The 23,351-nt window shown below is 38.5% G+C and overlaps 1 long non-coding RNA gene across 1 annotated transcript in view; it reads right to left on the bottom strand.

Moving 5' to 3' along the window:
* Positions 1-2,613: 2,613 nt before the first annotated feature.
* The window catches only part of LOC310725804, a 91,308-nt gene continuing 70,570 nt past the window's right edge, over positions 2,614-23,351 (bottom strand). Inside the window, exons 2-3 of the long non-coding RNA XR_014533507.1 lie at positions 6,390-6,440; positions 2,614-3,381 (exon numbers count right to left, since the gene is read on the bottom strand). This is a non-coding gene — a long non-coding RNA (uncharacterized lncRNA). The remainder of the gene's footprint in view (positions 3,382-6,389; positions 6,441-23,351) is intronic.

Here is a 23,351-nt window from a genome sequence, read left to right as displayed (position 1 = left end):
TGCACTGGATACCCCTAACTTGTTCCATTCATTTCTTCCATTTTCTTGTTTCTTTTGTCAGCTTGTTTGATGGAAAAATTAACAAACAAACAAAAAACTTAAAATTGATTGAGCAATCAAGCTAGAATATAAATAAATAAATAAATAAATAAATCATTTAAATACAAGCATGTTTATTTTTTGCATTAAAGCTATTCATTGTATAAAGCAGAAGCAGCAATATGTAAATTATTGAATTTATTTTTTCATGTTATCTACACACTGATTCGCTTGCAGTGGCATTTATATTTGGCTTATGTTCATGTTTATGTTCAAACTCCGCAAGAATATGGGACATAAATACTGATAATCCAGCAGCATCTGTTTTCTAACATACATAAATTGTTCTGTCAGGCCCTCATATATAAATGAAAACAAAAAGTAAAAAATACACCAATTTCTTTATAAAGATCTGCACAGTTTAAGCAGCATGTCAGGTTGAAATGTAATCTGTCTACCGTTCTATTATTCAACCTGTAAGCAAATCTCAGTGTCAGTGAACGACCCTTTTTTCCTCTTAAAAATATGGCAGGAGTAGGCATTAAATTTTAAAAGCAAAAGAATCCAATTGTATTTTTTTTTTTTATTAACGCTACAGTTGAGCCCCAGAGAAAAGCTGTTTCTTTCATTTTGTCTGGGCAGCCATGCACAGGCAGGAGGTCTCCCTCAGTATGCCCTTTTGCACATAATAAAAGAACCCCACATCCCTGCAATCTGACTGGATGATAAAGGGGACCTACAGTGTCTGAGGGTTCACCTTGTGTCTCTTATGTGAGTTAGCCAATATTTGGTAGCTGCTCAGGCTGCATATCAATCTTAACAGCTTTTGGGGGGAAAAAAAAGTTTACATTTAACAGAAATCCATAAAACACTAAAGAACTGATAGACTGGAGATGGATGTAGTTAAACACCATCACAAATCGTTGTACGTATAAAAGTATATTAACTATTACAACCTGAAATCATGAAGGCTCCATTAAATGCTGCTCAGCGTTCGAGCAATACTTGTGAGCTGCACTGCATAACTCCAGGTCCCTAATCAGCTATTTCAAGTTGCTCATTGCTGCTAAAACATCTCTGTAGAAGGTATTTTTTCAGTTCCATGTACATTACCAAATGCTTAAAGAAGAACCTCAAAAAGTATTTGATATTTTTGTGTTTATCTACTAGGAACTATTGACAAAACTGGGAACGTTTTGTCTAACAGATCTGTAGTGTTCTGCCTGTGGGAAGTAATTAACCTTTAGGAGATTAATTACCTAATAGTGTGCAAAACATTCTTAAATGTGTTGCCTTTAAAAACGTATCTTTATTTGCTAATAAATATGAGATATTAGCAGTTGTTTTATTCAGGGTCAAATGGTCAGTTTCCATAGCTTTTCCAATGCCATGTTGCCTTACAGCTCCAGGCTCCTGAGTTCGATCCTGAGCTCAGGTCACTGTCCGTCCAGTAAAGTGAAATTCTTATCTTCACATATTCCAGCTTGTTAGGAAGTTGAGGTCGGAGCACAGGATCAGATACAGCACCCCTGGAGCAGAGAGTTAAGGGCCCTGTTTAAGCCCCAGCCATGGCAGCTTGATGTTGTTTTGATCCACTGTACTTCTGTTCAATAACATGAAGTCTTAACCATTAGGACACGAAGCAGGATGTACTTCCTACTTGGTCCTGCCTGAGCTCCAGTTACTGTCTATGTGGAGGTTCCCTGCATGTTCTCATAATGTCTGTGTGGGTTTCCTGCATGGTTTGCCCTGTAATTGACTAAAATATCCTTCCAGGGTGTTTTCCTGGTTCATAAGTTCTGGATCCATGTTGATCCTGAATAACAGTAACTGAAAGTAAATGGATGTCAAGAAGTTTACTTGCCATCTTAAAAGCTACTAATGAAAAGTTATTGAAGGCCTACATATATTTTCTCAGTTAAAATTTACTGTCAAATCAGAAAAAGGAAAACATAGGTTTCACTTTTTTAAATGAAAAATCAATGATTAATGGTGCAGTGCAAATAGTTTCCTTTTACAAAAGAGTTTTATATAGTTTTTAATATGCAATGGCAGATTTATCTTTGCGTTTCAGTCTGGGGTTTGTTGTTGTTGTCCAGGAGAAATAAAAGAAGGAAATTTGATTGTCAAATTGATTGAATACTGGCTATGCTCTGTACCTGAAAAGTTACACATGTACATACTGTAATTGTCAATTGCATGTTTTTTTTATATCCAAATAAGTTAAAAACAAAAATATAAGACATGGACCTCTTCAGTGTTCTTATTTATCAAGTTGACTGCCTTTATAAGAAACTGCAGGTTATTGTTCTTTATTAGTAGGGTCCACATAATATCAATTACAGCTTAACACACAGTGAATAGCTACAGGGTCATAAATACTACCAAATCAATGTTTCGTTTATCTGCAGCAGCTTGGTTTGGGTTGGAGCATAAGAAAATGGACTGTGTGCATATTAAACAATTCATCTGTATAATACCTTTTCATATTCATTTATTGATTTCTAATATTTCTGTATTTTACTGTGTGCTTTTCGAAGCATCATTTGCATTTCATGTCAAAAAACTGCCAATTAAGATAATTGTAATAACAACAATTTTATTACATTTTCAACTTTTTTCATTTAAAATAGCACTTCGTTTAAACTGCGGAGGATTCTCTAAATTTCCAAGGTGTGAAAAGAAATAATTATGCTTGAAATCAGCAATTCAAGAGCATATGTCATTTCTAGCCAAGCTCCTGGCAGCTGTTAGTGCTTGAACCACAACAATAGAGCTTCCTTCATCCCTACTTTGCTCTGCCATTTTAGGCTTTAAGGAGTAATGAGTAACAGAAGGCACAATATTATTCTTTTCCCAAAGTATCAGCTTTTGGGAGCAGAACGTATACTTCGCTTGATAATTAATGACACCAGACAAATAGCAGCTGATTGAGCAACGCACTTCCATTCTAATTCACCATCTGGTCCTCCGGCAAAACACATCGCTAATTACCTCAAGTGCACCAAAGATAAGTTTATTAATTAGACAGAGAGAGAGAGAAAAAAAGCTTTTTGGAAAGGATAAAAAAAAAAAAAAAGTGCGGTCAGCTGTGTCAGGAGTGGGTGTGAGACGGCGTGGATGGGAGGTGGTTGGAGGATTTGAATAGCTTTAAAAGGAAAGAGATGCACTTTGTGTCCTCAGGCCGACACAGGCCTTTCAAAGTGCTGTGCTGGGCAAGTTTGCCTGAGCCCCATGGGACGTCAGCAGAAAGTCAGGTGACCATGGGGACGTCTTGCTGACAGAGATGGTTAAGACAGAAAGAAGTAGACGTGATGCTCTTTTGTCAGTGGCTTTCTTATCCTGAGTGGGAGAGAGAGAGGTAACTGATGTAAAGTGAAATATGTTTAGATTAAGAGATGTGCAGTGTGGTGGGGGATTGACAGAAGGGTGGAGGAGGCTGGGGGTTAAATATTAACATGAACTGACATCAGGGCTCAGTGGTTAATCAGTGGAGCAATGTAGCATTTTAATGGCATAATTAGTGGAAGCTTGTTGCACTCATATTAAATAAAATATGCAAATGTACCGAAGCAAAAGCAATTCCATATCATCAGTAATTTGGTAATCATCAACTGTCATGAGCAAGTCATAATGGACATTTGCCATGTCTGTAACGACAAGGCGTTGACAAGGCAAATGAGTTCATTTATACATTTTTACGTACAAGTTCACTGAATATTTCCACCCTAACGTGCTGTCATGTTCTCTTCAAACTGTCAACACTAGAAATTTCCATGATTATTCACAGATTGAAAAAAAAAAAAAGAGAAGTAAATGCTTGTCAAACAATTTTGAAGATTGCTTGACATGATCTTTCTTTTAGTGTGGGAAAACCGATAACCTGAAGAAAAAAAACAACAACTTAACAACATGTATTGATGTTTCTTGAAATTCTTTTGAATGAGTTTGCTGGCTACATGCTTCACTTTAGGTTGCAGTTGGCTAAACTCTAGGACTTTTTAATTCGTTGCTATTTTATGGTTTTACAAATGGTTACCCAGGAAGGTCTCTGGCTGCCTGGTCATTGTGAAAAGTCTTTAAAAAAAAAAAAAGATTAAAACTAAAGTTCACTACAAAATCCATAAAATATTCTAGTTAGAAGTGAACTTTGTCTCATGCTTCAATGTCCATCGATCTGGCAAGGTGGTTGGGTTTTTCTATTGTTTTCACATTGAGGTAACATAAATGGCTTTCTGCAGCTCCATTATGTTTATAGCTAGAACATCCTTGCAGTAATAACACTAGAGAATGAAATCGATGTCATCAGATTTATTACAATTTACAGACAGTCTTAATTAAATTAAAATAAAAACGTTTTAATCCGTGTTAATAACAACTGAAATGGTGCTACGTGTGTGTGGTAATCAGTGGTAATCTTCCACCGCTAAAATTCAATTAAACCAATTTAAAACTTATCATTTTAACTTCGTATATAGGCTCATTTACTTTTGATTTAACCAGAACAAATGCAACTCGGACTGGAAACTAATTTTAGTTGATATCGGTAGGGTTTGTTTATCGCCTCACCACACATTCCTTTTGGATTCAATCGTATAGCATAACAAAACTGCTCTGAAGCTATGGGCTTAAATACAAAGTAATGGTGAAAAAATAGAACTAAAAATAGAGCCACCTTTCCACTTGTATTAACTAATGTCATCACGTACTTCCTTAAGAAAGTACAATATTAAAATGATCATAGCGTCTTGTCTTCCTCTATCACAATAATTTGTGGCATATTGAGTGAAGTTTTTACGTGTTCTTGCAGAGAAGGTCGTCGTGGCAGACCAAATCTATCCACCTGAAAGCAAGCCAAGTGTTTCACCGGTGCCGTTCAAATTAGCGAACGTGAATGCCGTTCCCAAGCAGATCAGACAGTGTGAAGGACAGAGCTGTCTCCTGTTCAAGCACAACACTCCCCCACTGTGACAGGAGCACTGCTAGGCCTTGCAGTTTCCACACTTTATCATTGAAATTAATAGCCCTCACACCGGTTTTATCACACGCACGCTCCCTCGCCGAGCTTTATTAAAACGTCTTGTCGGCACTAGGAACGTTGCTGTTGCTATGCAAAATCAAGATCGAGGACTTGCTGAAAGGGAAAACAACACCAAGCTGCTATTTGTTTATTTATTTATTTCGAATTTTGTACTTGTCATTTAGGGATAAATCTACATTGTTGCCTTTTGTTCAAAACAGTCAGGGAATTGATTGGGAATTTGAAAGCCAAAATAATCATTAAAACAAGCTCCAATTGGTGGCGTCGCAAAGTCACTTTTTTTTGGTTAAATTCCCTGAAATTGCATACTGCAAAAAAAAATAAATAAATAACATCGATCTCCTAAATCACTCGGTTCCTTTCTTTGCTCAGTAAAAAAAAAAAAATCAATCATGATCTAACATAAGAGAAGAAATAATGTGTCTCTGTGCCCACATCAGAGCAGAACAAAAGCAAGCACAAAGGTTAGCGCTGAGCTATTTTTATTGCGACCCAAGAGTGTTTTGGGCAGGAGGAAAGGGGAGGGAATTTTGGGGGGGCCGTTCGGGAGCGTGAAACGGCCCGCGTTAATCATCCAGACAGCAGAGACATTAACTGTGCATGAAGCTAGGTCTCTGGACATCCCACCGCAATGTACACTCCTCATATAGAGGGGAAGCCAGGGCAGCATCTCTGGGATTCACACATTGCTGCTGCTAGACTGAGTGCTATTGTAGCTTGCAGTGAAGAATCTCAAGCCACTTTTGCTTCTGTGATGTTTTGAGGAAACATGTTCACATGCAGCACGTAAAAGATTCTACAATTCTACGTTTAAAACAGCATTGCCTTTAAATGACCAAAGCAGCATTAGTGGATATGTGCTTCCTGTACAACTGTGCTCAGTAAAAATATAGATGTTGATATGTATGAAAGCAACACAATTTTTTCAATAGCTAAGTGTTAATCAATTCCAGTTGTAGAGCACTGGGTAATAACTTTTGGCAAGTATTTTCAGCATCACTGAATTTCCATGACCTACATTGGAAAGGTGGAAAGCAAAAGCCATGTGCACGGCTGAGTACTGTGGCGCTGCTGTCACTCCTGAAGTGCTTCATCATACTAAAGATGGATCTGTACTGCTCAATAATGTTGATTTACTTAAACATCTTGACTCAGAATCGGTGTCTTAAAAAACGGAGCTCCTTAAATAAGTGCACGCATGTTGTTGCATTCCATTCAGCGCATTAGCAGAGCTTTATGGTGCTGGCAGGTAGCTATCGGTCTGACGGCATGTGTAAAATAAGCGAATGCTTGGTGATGGATGTCTCACCTGTCATGGCATCACCTTGGGGGCGCCTTTTCAGCTCATCGTCTCATCTCCCTGCAGTGACATTGCAAGAGGGGTTCAGGTACAACACCCTGCACTGAAAATTCATCAGAAGCTAAATGACTTACAAAGCTGCTGTGCTGTTTTCGCTAGTGAGTTAACCATTCCCGATATGCTGATGTTAGTCAATCATTCACACTCTTTCCTTTTCATCTGGGTCACAGTCGTTCTCCCGTATGCAGAGTTCAATTTCTTTGCTAGATGTGTAGGCCGAGGGTTTTCATTTGCGTCGTAGGAGGGTGTACGTGCAGATGTGATTTAGCCGTAGCGCCTCGGCTCTTACAGGGAGGACGAGGCGGAGGTATGATCGTGTTGGCAGATTTGTTTTGGGACTCAGATAATAGACTCGGCAAGCAGATTCTGTAAAAAAGGATCGTGGAGCCCTGTTATTGTCTCTTCGCCGCAGCCCTGCACTCAAATTCAGGTATTGAACTTTGCACATGGTGGAAAATGAATAATTCTCCAACTCAAAGGAATGTACAGATACTTTCTTATTCAGGGGGTTAAGAAATGTCAGGAATGTGAGCAGTTTATGCTGTCGTAGCACAGTCAGGAAAATTACATTCTCACAGTTCCTGCATTGATGCTTATTTTTCTGGGTAGCTATGAGTTTTTTTATTATTATTAAAAGAAAAATCTCCTCTACATTCACCTAAAGTATTATACAAACAAAACACCTCATTATTATAAATGCATGTCATATTTTCTTGCTGCTTTCATGTTAACAGCAATTTGCCATGATCAGACTTACAGACCGGAGAGAAAAGCAAAAAAAAACCTGTATCAGATCACAAGGAGCGGGAATGACGGTGTTACATGGCTTTTATGCTTCCTAATGAGTCCCAAAGGTGCTAAAACATTACAACCCGCCATTTTACAACTGGCGATTGCCTGAACACAGTGATTCCGCTGGGGATTTAAGGCGCAGGAATATCATTATGTGGCATTAACATTTGCCTTTATATCTGATGCTAAGTTGTTCTTTTTCGGATTCCTTACCAAGATCATTTGTCTGATAAATAGCAAATGTTCCTTTGGTGCACAGGATGGAGTATGACTGGCATCCTAATGAGACTCTCAGTGCGTTAAGAGTGCGTTATCACCTGCTCCATCTCTGATGAGCTCATGTCTTAATCATGGCAGCCAAGGGTGAGAGATCTGTTCTAAACACACAGGCTATCTATAATCTATACGCTTAGGAGTGTACAGATCAGGTGTGGGTGATGGATTCTCCTGGAGAACAGCTTCAGGTTACAGCTGAATTACTACATTGATCTCTAACCACCGTTTCACAACCAGTATTTTTAATCATAGTAACAGTGCTGCATGGAAGTCTCTTTTGTTAAATAACTACTGTAACAAAAATAAGTTTTTAAAGTGTCTTGTGACTGCAAACACTCCTGGGTAAAACCATTCTAACCACTCAGATCTTTTATACTACAGGAGTGTATTCCGTGTCACTCGACACACATACCCACTGTGTTTGTGGATAGAAAAAGCACAAAGAACACATCTCAGACATGTAGGCAGCCAGGCGTAGTCATTGATTGGTTGCTCTTCCATGCTGGTAAATGTACCCTTTAAGCTGATCTGAAATGTGTTTTTCTTTTCTTTTCTTTTCTTGTTTTTTTTTTTTTTTTTTTTTGGATAGTAGCACAGGCTGAGTTTATATTTAATAGCTTTCCTTATAAGAAACCAGCACCTTGAAACACACAGAATAAACTTAGATTAAAATATCTGGGATGTGCTTAAGTGATTGTAATGCTGTTTTGTTGGTTGGGAATATATTTAAATCATGAGAAGTAAGCAATTGTACGTCACAAAAAGCGAAGAAATGATGAGTGGGAAAAGAAGCTTTACTTTTTTCAGAAAAAAAGAAACCTGTGTCTTTCTCTTTTTTTCTTATTAAACACCCCTGTAATTGTGCTTGCAATGTCTAATGCCCTTTTAATCAGGAATTCAATTAAGAAATAGAGGAGACAGCAAACATTAGACTGGACAAGTTCCAGAATGCAGTGCAGCTCAGTGCAACACAATACACCAGAGAATCTGCTTAGCTAGTTAGCAATCTATGAGATGACAAGTATGACAGTGTTGATAGAGGAAATTCGTATTATCATTACGGGCAAAGCATTGGAAGTCTTGGAAGTGCGAGAAGTGGACAGGGTAAAGGACTGAAGCGCTGCTGCATCAGCCTTTAGACAGTAATACATTTCCACTGGCACCACTGTCGATGGGCAGTCATCAAATAATCATTTGCACCATTGTAGATTACATATTGATTCTGAATATTGACATACAAGTCAATTAGGGTTGGGTTTTCCTTTACAGACAAAATTTTAAGGTGAAATAGATACATTTTGAAGAACTCACTATGAATGTGTATCCACACTTATTTCCATTCATACTGTTGCTTTTCTACCTTACAGCAACATATAACAAAATGACATTCTTTAATAAAATAAACATTGCATAAAATTATTTAAAAAAGCTGAATATCTGGCACACCTAAATTATATATTTAAAAAATGCACACCATTTTTCATACCTTTGATAATTTTCTGAAAATAAGCTATTATACACATTACTGTCAGGGACGCCACGCCTCCCTCGACTGCTTTCAGGGATCCTCCTGCCACGCCTCCCGCAGCCGCTGTCAGGGATTCACCCTGCCACGCCCCCCTCGGTAGCAGTCACGCTGCCTCGTTATCCCGTGCCTGCCTTGATGACCGACAGCTGTGGCTCATCTAGGTTTAGACTATATAAACTCATGTTCTGGAGTCACAGGCTGTTGGTTCTGAATTGTCATGCTGGTCATCTCCTGTTCCCGCGACCGCCAGCCTGCCCGCTGGTTCTGTTTCTAAGCGCCGAGCCGCCACAGACCCGTCACGAGAGCGCCGAGCCACCACAGACCCATCACGAGAGCGCCGAGCCGCCACAGACCCGTCACGAGAGCGCCGAGCCGCCACCGAGTTCCCCCGAGGGTGCCGCTCAGCCACCGAGTTCCGCCAAGGGTGCCGCTCAGCCACCGAGTTCCGCCGAGGGTGCCGCTCAGCCACAGAGTCCCCGAGAGAGCTCAGCCCCGTTCCAGAGTTCCCGAGAGAGTTCAGCCACCTTCCAGAGTCCCCGAGAGAGCTCAGCCCCGTTCCAGAGTCCCCGAGAGAGCTCAGCTCCGTTCAAAGGCCGCGAAGGGGTCGTCATACCGCCGCCCGGCCGTGAGGGGGTCGTCGTACCGCCGCACGGCCGCAAGGGGGTCGTCGTACCACTGCCCGGCCGCGAGGGGGTCGTCGTACCGCCGCCCGGCCGCGAAGAGGGTGACGGCTTGCCCCCAGGTCCCCCTCGGGGTGACGGCTCGCCTCCAGGTCCTCCGGTCGACGGCTCGCCCCAGGTCCTCCTCGGGTCGACGGCTCGCCCCCAGGTCCCCCTCGAGGCGACGGCGGGCTTCCAGGTTCCCCGCAGGGAGACGTCGGCCTTCCAGGTTCCCAGCAGGGCAACGTCGGGCTTTCAGGTTCCCCGCAGGGAGACGTCGGGCCTCCAGGTTCCTCCGAAGATGACGTCGGGCCTCCAGGTTCCTCGCATGGCGACGTCGGGCCTCCAGGTTCCCTGCATGGCGACGTCGGGCCTCCAGGTTCCCTGCATGGCGACGTCGGGCCTCCAGGTTCCCTGCATGGCGACGTCGGGCCTCCAGGTCCCTCTGAGGACGGCAAAGCTCTCCAGAGGCCCTCCGAGGTTGTCGTTATCCCCCAACGTCCTGCCAAAAGTGCCCCTGTGTTCCTAGTCTCCGCCGTGGATGTCGCTCGGCCTCCGGTCTCTGTCGTGGACGTCGCTCGGCCTCCGGTCTCCGCCGGTCACGCCCCCGCTGATCTCCGCCAGGAATTATGCTCTGCTTCCGGTCTTTTCGAGGGCCGCTGACCCATTCCTGATCCCGGCCGAAGACGCCGCTTCGCCTTGGGCCCCTTCCGATCTTTCCCTGGTCGGTTGGAGAGGCCTTCCTCAGAGTGCCCCAGCCCGCCTGGTGTTGGTGGGTTTTGGGGCGTCAGGTGCCGCCCCTGGAGGGGGTGGGGTACTGTCAGGGATCCCCCTGCCACGCCTCCCTCAGCTGCTGTCAGGGATCCCTCTGCCACGCCTCCCGCAGCCGCTGTCAGGGATTCACCCTGCCACGCCCCCCTCGGTAGCAGTCACGCTGCCTTGTTATCCCGTGCCTGCCTTGACGACCGACAGCTGTGGCTCATCTAGGTTTAGACTATATAAACTCATGTTCAAGAGTCACAGGCTGTCGGTTCTGAATTGTCATGCTGGTCATCTTCTGTTCCCGCGACCGCCAGCCTGCCCGCTGGTTCTGTTTCCAGACTCTGTGTCCATGTGCGGATTACTCTTTGCCGTTGCAGTTTACTTTCATTTTCGGACTCTAAGTTTCGTTTTGGATTACTCGTCTCGAGCGGATATTCTTTGTTTGTTTTCTCGTCACGGCAACTGTGAGTGTTTTTTTGTTGAACTGACTGAATAAACCATGATTGAGTTATTTCCGCTTCCGCGTCCTGTCCATCAGCCTGACAATTACTATGTCTCAGAATTAAAAAACAAATAAAATTTTTTAAATACAAAACAGATAGAGGCCAGTGTTGATCAGGAAATAAAAGTCAGGTAATGGGGCTAAATATTTCACATGAACTAAACAAACCAATAAACATGATTGTGCAAATAATTTTAATAAATATCTGAATATTTGACAAGACACTTCCTTCATTTAAAGGATCTTAAATGTTCTGTATTGACAATGGGCTAAGCTCTATATATTTTCTGAATGTGAGTTTACAGAAAGAGGGTCACTGATGCTATTCTCCCCATCTTAAAAGCTAAACCTTTGACGTTTAATTTTGGAGTTGCTGATCATTTTCAAACTAGTGTATTAGAGAAAAGAAATGAATAAATTATTACTGTCTGTGATTATGATCCTTGAATTACCATTTATATTTTAATAGTGATGTGTGTAATTTTTCCTATTAACTTGTCAAAATAATTAAATAAAGATATTTTTTGTATAGTTTAAACACATATATTGTCAAGTATCATACGATCTAACATTTCAGAGAAATTAATTGGTCTTAGAGTTAAAGACCGTCTTATTGTATCACTGCGAAGGTGACAATTTATTCTTTGAAATCATTGTCATCGTAGCCATTGCTCACTGACAGACTTGAGAAAAATTAATTTTCAGCACTTCACCAACCAGAGGAATTAATATCTGAGCAGATGCATATCAGCAAAGTGTTATCAACTATATCGGTATCAATTATTTGGACAAGGATTATAACAGAGACTAAACACTTTAATTGGGCTTCAGCTTCACCAAAAACACAGAATGAATTCAACATGACAATCCCTTATTTATGCATTTAAATGCTGACTAATTTAAATTGATCATAGTTTTATTTTATGGTTGAGAAAAATCAATTTCTTGAAACATTAATCTGCACCAGTTTAATATGTACCGTTTTAAGAAAGCTATTTGTGGCTTCCTTACAAATATAGTTCAGAGATTGTTCAGTTGTTGTCTGATAAATGAATCTCTATAACTGCTTATCTGACTCCAGATCAGCATTCATTTCTGTCTTCAGATCTAATTTTCACAGTAAGATCCCTATCATTTAGTATAATTTAGTATCATCCTCAGTCATTTGCACATTTGAATTGAATGTGGTAACCTTCAAGAAATATACAGTGCACAGTATTGTGTAAGATATATTGTTCCAGCTAGAAAAAGCATTGGGGATCTATGTGGATTCAAGCTGTTTGGATTGATGAACAACAATAATGATATAATAACACATCAAAATCCTTAAACACATTATCACCTATGCTTGCTAAAGAACAGTTGATGCCAACATGCTACTTAAATACATAATGGTATTTAAAAAAATACTGCAATGAAATTTGACTAGTCAGAATGTGTTGATTAATTTTCTGTATAAACCATATCTCTGTCACTGGTGCAAGACAAATCTTAACACCATTTAACTTGCTGGAAAGAGATTAGCAGACAGAAGAAAGTCTTCTCTTTTCTTTAGATATATGTGTGTGCTTGCACAACACTGACTGTCATGCTTTTCTATCCGTTCATGCTCTCCTTACTGGAGAAATCAAAGACCATCTACATTTACAGCTTTGTCATTTAGAAAAAATTTTCTTATCCAGAGCAACATATAAAATTGCTTTAAAGTCTCTGTCAATGAGTACATCAACTCTGGTTCACTAGGTTGCAGACTTAGGACACCATCTAAGACCATCTAAGCATCTAAAACTCTTTTGGGAGAAATACTTGCAACAAACAGGGATAAGACCTCATGTATTTTAGCTGGGTTTTAACAGATTCTTTTCCAGATACAGTTACTTTATCAGACTGCAGTAATAAAAACAACTGATATTAAAACATTGTGTACTTACCTAAAACATTTCATATCTATTTGAACATTTTCCACTTTCATGGTTTGTCAAGTATTATCACAGTTATGTGAGCCTCCATGTTTGTTACAAATAGAAATTGGTCAATGGTTACATACATATACACAGTATGTAAAGTTTCTAAAGTATTTTCACTGCCTGTATTCAGAATTGTGTACATTTGCCAAGAACTAGAGCTCAGCATTTCTAGGTGTCCTCTGTTGTGTTTTTTGTTTCATGATGCGCCAAATGTTTTTAATTGGTGAGGTCTAGACTGCAGGAAGGCCAGTTCCACACTGGACTCTTCTACTATGCTATTGTAATATATGCAGTATGCAGTTAGCATTGTCTTTCTCAAATATACAAGTCCTTTTCTGAAAAAATAATAATAATTGTTTAGATGGCCGCATTTTTGACTTTAAAACCTGTATACGAGGTGGTATTAAAAAGACTAAAAGTGCTAACTGGTGCTATTCTGACCATGTGAATTACCACATCTGCAATTTCATAATGGACAGCAAGTTAGAACAAAGAGCAAATGTTAAATTCTTCTTGAAACAAAGACATTTGACATTACATATGCTTGAGATCAGGAAGACCTTCAACAAGCTCAACCCCCGAAATGTCAAAACCATTCGGCAACTTGTACATGATGATTGTTGGAGAACAAACAACATGATCTCACTTTAGCACCCACCCTACTTTCCAGATTTGGCTCCTGCAGACTTCACCCTCTTCGCAAAGATGAAGATCCAGCTTAAAGGTTGCCATTTTGACACCACTACCAAGATCCAAACGCAGAAGGTGCTTGACAAGCTTCAAAAAGAAGACTTCCAGGACACATTCCTGAAGTAGCTGGGATGGTGGTGGATCTGTTTTGCTTTGCAATGGAACTATTCTGAAGGTGATTGTGTGTAAACATATATAAATAAAGCACTTTCTTGTAAACAGAGGTAGTCTCAAAACCTTTTGATACAACCTTATATACTGTTTAGCATCGATGGAGCCTTTCCAAATGTGCAAGTTGCCCATTCCACAGGCACTAATGCACTCCCATACTATCAAAGATGCAGCTTTTTAAAATGATTGCTGATAACAAGCCAGATGGTCCCTCTCCTCTTTACTCTGTAGGATGTGGTGTCCATGGTTTCCAAAAAGAAGTACAAATTTCAATTCTTCTGACCACACAACAGTTTTCTACTTTGCCTCAGTACATTTTATATGAGCTTCTGGATCATGTTCATGCATGTCTTCTTCTTTGCGTTATAGCAATCTAACCAGCATTTGTGGATAACATGGCAAAACTGTGTTCACAGACAATAAATTATGGAGGTGTTAATTAGCCCATGCATGATTTCTAGTCCTGAAAATATGGATTTTCACCCTTGTCCTTTGCACACAGAGATTTCTCCAGATTCTTTGAAAACGTTGTTGATGTACTGTAAATGATGAGCTAATAAATATTATGTACTGTAAATAATGAGATATTCAACATTTTTGCAATTTTATTTTCAAGAAACTTTTTCTTGAATTGTTCCACAAATTGCACACAGTCTTTTACAGGTTATTGAAGCTCTGCCCATTTTTACTTCTGAGAGACTCTGTCTCTCTAGGATACACAATATATACCCAATCATTTTACTTAACTGTTATCAATTAACCTTAATCATTGGAAAATGTTTCTCTAACAGTTTAATTTTAATAACAATGATTTTTTCCAGACTTTTGTTGCCCCATCCCAACTTTTTTAAAACATGTTGCAGCCATCAAATTAAAAATTACTTGGTACATTTTCCTCAAGTTCTTTTGTGAAAAAAATATGGGTTTATGAAATTTGCAAATCATTACATTCTGTTTTTAATTTTCATTTTATTCAGTGTTCCATTTTTTTTTTTGTAATTGTGGTCATACATATCAAATAAGGGTATCTGAAAATACAAACCCAATTCCAAAAAAGTTGGGAAACTGTACAAATTGTAAATAAAAAAGGAATGCAATAATTTACAAATCTCATAAACTTTTATTCACAATAGAATATAGATAACAAACTTGGTCCACCACTTGAAAAATTCATGAGGGAAGGCAGATTATATATGTCCCACACGGCAAAAGCCATTTTTCCCGTGTTTTTTATATATATAAAAACCATCTGTAACTAAATCTCTGTTTGGTGTCCTTATGATTTACGTCATACTTTAAACACTAACCTCATGTGGTAACGGTTGTGTATCAGAAAACCAGCCAGTAGCAGTCTTGTTTTGTGCTGGTTTATGCTTTGTGCATTGGCATCTCTGAATCAAGGTCATTGTGTGGTCTTCAAACCTGCACATAACAAGAGATTGTCCTCCTAAATGCACTGCCACAAGGACCACAACAGAATTTACTGAATTACAAACCTAAAAAGATCTGGAAAACAACATGAGTTCTATATGTCACTGCAGGAATAATGACTAGAGAAGAACACAGACATCATTTTGAAAAAGAAACCTTGCATGATTGATTAAAAAGCAAGTGAATTCTGAAGTGTTTTATTCAACAGTGGCTTTGTATCAAAACACTTCAATTTAACTAGTGTTCAAATCCACAATTCTATAATTTACTCTATACTTTATATTTTCACTACGTGTTTACCAGTAGTCGGTTTAAAAAAAGAGAATGTATTGTGTGAGACCTGGTGCATAAAGACTGGCCATTATATTTAGTTTACCTATAGCTGGTATAAAGCCTTCAACTTTATACAGTTTATTTATATGTCTGTAGTTCTCTGTAAATCGATTCATTATAAAGTAAGGTCATCATTTCACCATGCGTATAGCAAACATGAGACTTGTGTTTATTTATACTTGCTGTTAAAGTTAGAGATTTTTTTTCTAACCTGTGAACGAAACATACAGACAATGTAGATATACAATATTCAGGGTTTGCAACCAGACAACAAATCATGTGGCATTGCATCAAATACCATCAATTACATAGTAAGCTTGTAGAAGGACTGAGAGCACATACTGTTTATACAAATAAATATGTACAATGTGAATGTAAATATGTACATGCTTGCAGGTCTCTGATTCTTTATGTGCCATGTTTAACCATGATTCCTTTCTCCATGTTGTGATTCCAAGGTACAAATTTGTAAATCTTTAGAATTGTGGTGTGTTTCAGATTTAAAACGGTGTGCTTTTTTTTTTTTTTTTTAATCCTACAGTCTTTAAATCTGACTAACTAAATCTGTAATTAACATCTCACTATATAAACTGTACAGTATGTTTATTGCTCGTTGTACAAACAGTTCTGCATTTTTCAACTCTTCAAGATAAATGTCATTATTACTCCATATTGGCTATTGTTATGTGTCTGTGGTTAGTGGGACCATTTTGTGCATTTTCTTACAGAACGGCTTGACAGAAAATCTATAAAATCTAAGACAAGTAACAAACATTTTGAACTAATACTAAAAATGGTTGTGTTAATATTGTGAATTTTTGTTCATATTGAGAATATTTTGTGGTGATTATTATCATTGGACGAATAATGCATGCATCCATCCATCCATCCATCCATCCATCCATCCATCCATCCAATGTTATTGGAAGGAGTAAAAGTCAGTGCAAATACTTTACGTTTCCCAACATTTGTCTTCAATTTGTCAGTCATTGCACTTTCTCTGTAACATAAAGGTCTGCATTTATATATTTAGTCATATGGCTTACAAATAGGCTCGTAAAGTGTTTATATCTGCTAGAATTCAAATGGTAACAATACTATAGTATAAGAGAAATAAAGCACTATGGTATGTGGGTTTTTAGAAAACTATACAACATGGTTTCATCTCAGTACACCATCATTAATTATTTTTCTAAAACAGCGCACTCGGTCATGTCTTATTCCTTTATAACATAGGAATTGCAGGAATTCTGCTCATGGTTAATCTCACAGCATGTGTCTGTGGTTCTGCAGCACAAAATTTAGAGTGCACTTCTCTGATCTCAATGAATGGCAGTGTTATTACAAATTATATAAAAAAAGATTTCACATAATGACTAATCAGAATAATCAAAAAAGGCAAAAGTCCTTTTTTTGAAAATCCCACATGACTCCAACAGAGAGTTTTTATTGGCGCCTAAATGGTCCAAGTTTTTTGAATGTCCATACCACCTTCTTTCTTTCACTTGAGCAAACATTCACATGCATACGCACACACACTTCTGTTTTAGCTCTTCTCGGAATACACTACACCATAAAATCAATTCTCTAAAAATATGTGGACATTGTGGATCAATGGGAGAGATCACTCACATGCCTTTGTGCTCGCATTAAAAAAAAAAAATAGGCATGTGATTGAATCTGCTTCGTGCTGGTGTTTAGCATTTCTGCATTTAACAATTTAAATTCTGAATTTCTGATCTGGCAGGAATCCAAAAACCCTGATCTGGTAAATCATATAATGACCTTCTCAAAGACAGCAGTTTTTCATTTAGGTCTTTGTTTGTGATTCTTAATCCACATCTTTTTAATGCTGTTCTCTGATCCAACAAAAATAAGACGAAGGAAAGTGGTCATTTGCCCTGATGGCTAAATACAATGATATGCATTAGTGTTTGGATCAAAATTCTACACTAAAGATCATATATTGGCTTTTCTCAGTACTTTTTGTAGGAAAAATACATTATATGGGGAGATTAGAAGAGTTAGTAATGTACAAAATATTCTCCACAGATTGGACTCCACAGATCATATTGACATAAAAAATGATGTGATACCCAAAACTTTATCCACATAGCCAACAAGTTAACTATGCTAATGTGAATGAGGATTTTTTTTCCCTCTGTAATGTATCTCTTAGGGGTCATTAAAGACCAAGATGGTGGTGTGTACACAGCCTGATGCTCAGAGTCTCCCCAGATTTGCTGTATTTGTGATTATTTACGCAGTATTCTTCTGCGTGCTCAAATGATTCAGTTATGTGAGTATAACATTCAACAGACAGTCACTTTTGGATATTGGTCACAACTGCACAAACATTTTTTTGGACTTCACTGCATTTCATTAGCTCTGTACATGTACCTTGCACAACGACAATATATTTTAATCTAATATAATCTAATCTAATTTAACACGTTTTCTATAGTTTTCTCTTCTATACTTTTGAACTATAAACCCTAAGAAAACACATAGGAACATAAGTTCATATGTTTATATATGCGATTTGCAACCTCTGTGTGTGTATTAAATTAATAAAACTATTTTTTTGTTCATGTTTTTCTTGATTCTGTCCCTATTGTGTTCCACTCATATTTGGCTTTCCCTGCCACTTGTCACTTTTGGCCTTCCATTTTCCTTATATGGTCTGTACTTTTAGTTGCTTTTGCAGTTAATGAATCTCTCCTGTTCTTGGTTATTTATTAATTAGTTTGTTTCATTGTGTCATGTTTTTCACACAGTTGTGGAGTCTCAGTTGTACATACTAATCATTGCTTTTTGTCCATGTTTTCACCAGATAGTTTTTGTTTAAGAACTTTGACTTTTATGACTTCACATTCTTTATTAAACACTGTGAAGTATGCACTTGCATCCTATGCATAAATCTTATCTCTGATACTATCTAAAGAGATATAGTGAGAACTTTGAGGATGGATTCGGACTTAATTAATATCAACAGTGTACAACAATGGCTCAGACCACAGGTTGCATGAACATTATCATTTAAGCACATATAACTGTTCTGCACATCTCAACAGTGAGAGAACTGTAAAAAAATGGACATTTGGTACCACCCAGATGAGGATGGTTTCTGTTTTTGAGTCTGGTTCTCCTTCATGCCATCTCATTGAGTTTTTCCCTGCCATGTTTGCCACTGACTTGCTTATTAGGGATAAACTTGAAATTTTTAAGAACAAACTTATAGGCACTAAAATTATACATAATTTTTTTGTCTATTGTTAAAAGCACAAAAAATGAATTCAACTAAGTGGATACTGAAGGCTTCTGAATGTATTGATCACTGGCCTGTTTAAACACAATTTTTTCACACATTTTACTCTTACAAATGATTGTCAATAACCTATAAAAGCAAACTTACTTCAGTGCAACTAGTGGTATTCTAAACCAGGATAAAAAGATAAATAAAATATATATATATATATATATATATATATATATATATATATATATATATATATATATATCCACCCACATACCTATTCTTAGTTCATGCCTAGGCTACAGTTCAACAACTGCTTTATTTAACAAGGCTTACTCTGGCTGATTATTCTTTCCTGGCCTACCATTGTCTAAACCTTAAACTTGTTGCTACTATCTATGAACAGTTTTACATAGTAAAGCTTCATTTATATGAATTAACTATCTGAATTAATCTTTTTAAACTAAGAGGAATGCCAGTAGAACATGGAGTGGCTTCAAGTTCCATATTTATGTATATTTTTTTCATGTATATGTCATAAAAAAAAAACTGCAATGATGACAATAGGCCATTATGTCATACTGAGGTTTGTATCATAATATCTTGTCATTAGGACATGCTCTACTATACCCTTAGTACTCATTTGTGATCTCTAAAGCCCTGCAGAATGCTTGATGCTTAAAATGGTTATTTTGAGGCGTCCACTATGTGATGCTTGGTGTTTAGACCTTTTTCTACCACCTCTAGTTTCACAACTGCATAAACCAGCAATTTGGCTTCAAAGGGCACCAATCCGGTGTGAGCGATAGGGAGTGCGAGCGCAATGCTGTAGGGATTAGTACATGGAGAGTTGACCATTTCTGGAAGCAGGGATTTACTTAAGGCCTGCTGGGTGGATAGACTTCAGTATATTGCACCTAAAGGTCACATGGAGGGACAGCTGAAAAACACAATCCCCAGTTCCCAGATCCTGTGTGTATGTGGTTTGGTTACTTCATGATAAATGCAATTACAGGGCAATTACAGGCAAAGCCATTAATGTGAAGTTACTTAATGTTGTTTCCAATAAGTGAGCTGACTGCACAGCTCGAGCAAAAGATATTACAGTAAAAAGGCTAACAGAGGAGGCAGAGATGGAAAAAGCAAGAAGCAAGCAAGTCATGCCCTTTTCTGGTCCTTCCAATATGATAAACAGACAATTAGCTGGTCAATTCAACTCATGTACATGCGGCCAAAACCAATGAGCCATATGCCCTGTCTGAGGACGGTCATTCAGATCACACAGTGCCTAACTCTCTCACAGGCTCCATTCTATAGTCAGTGCGTGACTGCATCTTGGCATCTTCCATTATTAAAAGCCTTTTAAACAAGCCAGCTCATTGGCAGTCTGCTTACACCGAGAGGTGACCAGCCACTAAAACTGACTGGCTCACCTACTGAACACATGAGCAGTTTGGGATTTGTTGCATTTTATTTTGAGAAAAGAGTAAAGCTTGCAAGTTAATTTGACATCAGGGATACAAAAGCGCATAAGCACATCTTAAATCAAAAGGTTTTATAATATGAAGAATCTTAAATAGCCAACTCACATTTTTTTGGTAATCACTCAGCATAACGGTACACAAAAAAGAACACGTTCTGTAATTGGATACTTTTGGCATTTGGACATTTACTGTGAGTGAGGTCAAAAAGCTTAATTTTTCAGAAACTCAAATCTTTGGACATCTTTGCAACTCTAAAAGAAAACAAAAGATTACATATTTGACACCATTAAATCCCTATTGGAATTATGAAGCTAGCTAACACTTTATTTGCAGACTATTGATCCGGCATTACTGACCCTACATTTACACCAATCTTAAATATATCTTGTGCAATTTGTGTTTTCAGAGGGAAAAATGTGTGAAAGTGTGTCATGCTCACTGAATGACTACACTGCGTAGAATCTGCTGATTCTTAGCACAACAGCAGAACATAATCTGTGGGGAGGAAATGAAAGAACCCTGAGAAACCTCACACAAACACAAGGAGGTCATGCAGAACTCAGTGTAGACTGTAACCTGAGTAACCGTTCAAAAGAAATTTAGGTTGCCTGTCTAAAAGTGTTCCAAACCTGTGCACTTCAGCTGAAATTGAGATATGGCTAAAACCCTTACTGTTTAAGAATTAAATCACAATTCAGATGACGATGTCTAAAGACCTTCATGAATGCTGTATATAAAGATATTAGTTGATCGAGCATCCCAGTTCAAGGCCAGCTACCTGACACTGGTCCTGCTGGGAGCCATTAGTGAAAGGTGCCTCCTCAGCAGCTGATAAACTGTTCAGCCCTGCTTATTCACAGCATCGCTCAGGGATTAAACTAATGAATAAATGAAGTGCTTTTAAGCAACTCACAGTTTTTTAGCACCGATTTAGAACAAGCATTCTCAAACTTTTTATAGCCACAGAAACCTTTTAATTGTAAAAAAATAAAACAATAAAATAAAAATCCCCCGATCTCCTCAGAATAGAGTTATGCTATGAACATGATTTGATTGTGTACAGTTTATTAGAGACAAAGTGCTTTTTCTGCCTGAACTTTCTTTCATTCCACATTATATTCAGGTTCACTACATTTTGAGAACCATTAAAGAACCATTGAGTGCTTTAAAAAAAAAGAAATTGTGTACAAATGCCTAATATAAGTTGTCTACATTAGATGATAAGATGCATCCTGCACTGTGTGCTAGAATTTTCCTTTTCTTTTAAGCCGTGTTAAAACAATTCGCTCCATGAAGTAAGCCATATTTCTATTTTTATTGTTGTTGCTCTAACCACATAAAAGTCTTCTGATATTCACGCTCCCTCAGGCAGTCTAATTGTAATTTGACCTAAAGCACAGTGTGTTCTTCTAACGTCAAGGATATTGTGTTGTTTTTAGCTAGAACTAAAACTACAGGATAATGAAAGGGGGGGGGGGGTTGCAGAAACAAGCTGTAGGACATATACTCGACATAATACCTTACATAAGAAACACGGCCCCAGTGTCGATTTTAGACTGTTTTAGTATTAGTGGACAGCATCGTGTGTCTCCTTAGCAACAGCACAAAATCATTGTTCCAGTTCTGAGCAAAGTAGGAACATGTTTAACATATCAATCGGTTATTTTCTTGTAGCGAGTCAAATATTGCTGAGACACAACAAGGTGAAATTTATTGCTGTGAGTCATAGCTTCTGCTTTGCAATTGGTCACGGTTCACGCAGCCAATCATACTTACTCTGCTCAAATCCACAGTGAAATTGCACCTAATCCAGAAATCAGGGCAGTACTCAAGACGAAGGCAGACCGTTTATTGTTCAATTAAAGAGGCTCCATAACCAGACCTACTAGGGGGAGGGGGTTCATCATCATTTGATATTCAACACATGTAATGCTTGAGATAATTATAGATAATTCATCACAGAGAATATTGGCCTCTGAAGCAGTGTGCAGAGAGAGTAAGAGAGGGTCCTTGCACCACAAGTCCTCTACTGTTGTCTCTGGGAAAAAAAAAAGAAAAAGTAAACTCTTTGATTGGTTGGTACACTCCATTGCTCTCTCTGCTCTCCCTCATCAAATCCACTCAAATTCACTCATGTAAGACATGAGTTCTAATTGCTATATTTAATGTGTTAATGATTTAATTATTCTTTTAATTAATTTGTTATGACTAAATGATTGACTTAATTCAAGGGCTTTTGGCTTTTCTGGGGGGTGATGGAGGACTGACTGGCAAGTGTCTGTGTGCATGTGTGTAACATTCATATTACCTTATTGCTTTGCAGTTGTATGCAAAACACCTCATAAACCCTAAGTAAATGGCTTAGTAATATTAGCTTACATAATGCCTTATAAAACCTGTCCATGCATAACTACACTGTTGTAATGTACTATAACACAGGGTCTGGCATCTAAATGTCAGATACCACGCTATTACTGTGTACAGTGGGATATTATATTGCCTCATGTAAACTTTAGTGCAATGTAAGAACAAGTACTAAATGTATAATGTAATTTCTAATTCATTATGCACACTGAATACATAGGTAGTGTCACTGCCATAATCTTCACTGGATTTTCTGATATGAATCTTGTCAAATATATTACAAGTGGCTTTCTTTTCACAGAATTTCCTCCTAATTTTCATAATCCCAGACTTTGATGCTACCAACACCATGCTTGACTGTAGGCAAAACACAATTTTCTTGGTCCTCCTCACCAGGGCATCACCACACATGCTGGACCATCTGAGCCAAACAAGTTAATCTCATCAGACCACAGGACATGGTTCCAGTAATTTATGCTTTTGGACAGGTCGTCTTCAGCAAACTGTTTGTGGGCTTTCTTGTGGGGCAGCTTCAGAAGAGGCTTCCTTCTGGGGGACGACAGCCATGCAAACTGACTTGTTGCAGTGTGCAGCATATGTTCTGAGCACTGACAAGCGAAACCTTCCACTTCTGCAACTTCTAAAGCAATAAGGGGCAGCACTCATGCGTCTGTGTTTGAAGCCAACATCTGCACC

Source organism: Silurus aristotelis (assembly GCF_946808225.1).
Source record: "Silurus aristotelis genome assembly, chromosome: 5".
Lineage (NCBI taxonomy): Eukaryota > Metazoa > Chordata > Actinopteri > Siluriformes > Siluridae > Silurus > Silurus aristotelis.
This window is presented reverse-complemented; position numbering and strand designations above follow the sequence as displayed.